The following is a 2865-nucleotide window of genomic DNA, read 5'->3' as shown; positions in this document are numbered from 1 at the left end:
CACACACACACACACACACACACACACACACACACACACACACACAGCTGAGGGAGCGTTTGTTTTCCTCACCTGCTGAGTCAGCAAGTGATTCCTCTGGATGAGGCCGACGGGGAATTGAACCTGCGTCACACCGTTACTGACGGCAGCTGCCGCAAAACACCTGAGACAGGAAGCAGCCACAGCTCACATCATTAATAACAAACAGTCCCCAAAGGGTTAATATCTCTATGAATCAATTCATTTTTTTGTCTCTGTGAATCAGAGGTGAAAAATTACTGCAGTAAAAGTATTAATCACAGTGTAGAAATACTCTGCAACAAGTAAAAATCCTGCATTCAATCTTTCTAAAGAGAAAGAACAAAAGTATGAGTATTATACTTAAAGTACTGAAATAATAAAACTCATTGTGCAGAATAAGATATCCAACAGATTCAGCTCATCGATTCATTGACTGATTATTTTCCTGATTAATCATTTTGCCTGAAAAATGTCCAAAAACAATGAAAACATCAGTTTGTCCTCAGATGTCTCATAGTTGTCCGTCCAACAGTCCAGAACCCAAAAATATTCAGTTCGACTTCCATGTTTGAGAAAAACTGAAAATCATCACGAGAAACTAAACAAATCTCTAAAATAATGATCAAAATATCAATAATCAACCAATCACTCCACGTTTGTACAGTTACTCCCTCTGAGATGAAGAAAAGTACAAGTATAACGTCGCAGGAAGATAAAATACTCAAAGTATTTGAGAGGATTGTAGATATAAAACACGATGGATTTTTGATTGTTTGTTTCTGTCCGTCGGCGTCGCTGCAGCTCCACCTCAGCAGCCGCTTTAACCATTTCCTACCTGTCGGCTCTCCGCTGCTGTTTGACCATGATGGAGACCGGCTGACCTTTGACCTCTCTGAGGGGAGAGCAGAGCTCGTCAGTTTCATTCAGACTGAAGTGACAGAAAACACCAGAAACGTTCAAATAAAAGCCGCGGCGCTCTGAATCTGAGACATAATAAGTCACTGAATCTTTGTAATGAGTAAAAACGACTAATTTCACTGCAGTCGCTCATCAGGGACTAAGGGACCGTTCATCATTTATGAGCTGGAGGGGTTGGTGCAGAAAGGGGAGGCATGTCACTAATACTTGAAGCCCCGAGAGGGACTTATGTTTTTATTTTTGTTTTTCGGGGAGGGGCGTACAACTTTAAATGACTGTATTTTCTTTTTTATTTTACCGTCAATTTTTAAAGAAAATATTTATTTGAAGACTTTTTTTTCTTGTAAAAAAGTCTTTGTGATCTTCTTTTTTATAAAAATATAATTTCTATAAAAACTGCAGATTTTTTCTCTTGTTTGTTTCTTTGCCTTTTTAATTTTGGGGGATTTTTTCTCGAGATAATATTTGCTTTTTTTATTTTTTGGTGACTGTTTTAGTAGAGTGTGGGAATGTTTTTTTTTCTTTAGATAATTCGACTTCTTTGTTTCTCTTGAACTTTTTTTTGCAGTTTTGCTTTTGTTATTTTGTTTTTTCCCTCTCTGGATAATGTGAGTGCTTTTCTTGGAATTTTTTTCTCTTTTATAATATTTGGCTTTTTTTTAAAGAAACCATTTATTATCAGGTTTTGGAGGCACATTTTTTTTTAATACAGCTATTATTACTGTAATAAAAAAACAGATATTACTGTTAGATTCTGAAATTTGGGACAGTTCTTAAACGCGTCATGTGACAAACACTTCAGTCAGAAAAGAAATAAAAACAAAAACAAATTTGATCTTAAAATACTGATCTTTCTCCGTCTTATATAAAATAAATAAAGTGTTTGCACAAACTAACCAGCGGAGCAAAAACCATCGAGGCTTTTTGAAGCTGCAGGATTTCAGCTTCAGCTTTGACGTTTCAAACATTACAGTTTTTAAAAAGCGAACAGCTGATTTGTGGCGGAGGGACAGTCGTGACTTTTGACTGCAGAGGAAACATCTGAAGCAGCTGAGTGAAAAAGTCCCACCACAGGGATCCTTCTCCTCTGATAAATAACGAACAGTCCCTAACTCCAGTAAATTACTAGAATTTAAAGCCAATAATTCATTTTCATCCTAAGACCTGTCCTGAGGTTTAGACTAGGATAAATATTATTAAAAATAGAAACACTTGTCTGCCATACAAAAGATTTCTAACTCCGTTTAGTTAATAAAGAACTGTAGAAAAAAGACTTAATTCTTATTGAACTAAAACAAAAAAATAATAAGATGTTTTTGAACTGAGTATATAAGCCGAATATAAGACTGGCCTCTGCTGATTCCCAGCGTGTCTTTATAAGTTTAATAAAACACACTGTACTCGGTTAAAATAAAAGACAAACTTTAAATTGGTACATTTTTAAAGGAGGTCTCGCGCAGTTCGTGGTTTGGCTAATGTTAGCGGGATAAAGCGGCTTCTTCGAACAAACTGAGCCTGAATCAGATCTTTAATCTCTGTCTGCTGTTCGTTAGAGATTAAATGCGGAGCTGTTTCACACTTCATACTCATTATTTACTTTAATTACAGTTTGTTTTAGGTAAACTCACCGCTCAGCAGAAGCTAACGCTAGCTCTGTCGGCTACACGTAAACACGGGCTGACTCGCTGGTTGTCTGTGAGCCGCTCTGCCGCCCCCTGCAGGCCGGAGGGAGAACAGCGGCCGCCGGAGGAACTGCAGCCGCAGACGGTCAGTACACACTGGAGGGAGTATTCACATCCTTTACTGCAGTACAAGTACTAATACCACACTGTAAAATACTCGTGTAAAAGTAAAAGTCCGGCATTTAAGATGTTACTCAAGTAAACACAAATATGTGTAATCCGGAACATCTACACGAGTATTAAA

At 37.5% G+C, this 2865-nt stretch overlaps 1 long non-coding RNA gene across 1 annotated transcript; it reads right to left on the bottom strand.

The window, feature by feature from the left end:
• Window positions 1–78: 78 nt before the first annotated feature.
• On the bottom strand, window positions 79–2626 carry LOC121938760. Its single transcript, XR_006105359.1, has 3 exons — window positions 2568–2626; window positions 857–913; window positions 79–163 (listed from the first exon to the last, which is right to left on the bottom strand). It is a non-coding gene; the product is annotated as an uncharacterized LOC121938760 (long non-coding RNA).
• Window positions 2627–2865: the final 239 nt, after the last annotated feature.

The sequence above is a fragment of the Plectropomus leopardus genome, unplaced genomic scaffold, assembly GCF_008729295.1.
Source record: "Plectropomus leopardus isolate mb unplaced genomic scaffold, YSFRI_Pleo_2.0 unplaced_scaffold3192, whole genome shotgun sequence".
Classification (NCBI taxonomy): Eukaryota; Metazoa; Chordata; class Actinopteri; order Perciformes; family Serranidae; genus Plectropomus; species Plectropomus leopardus.
Note: the sequence above shows the minus strand (reverse complement) of the source record. Positions and strands in the feature narration are given on the sequence as shown.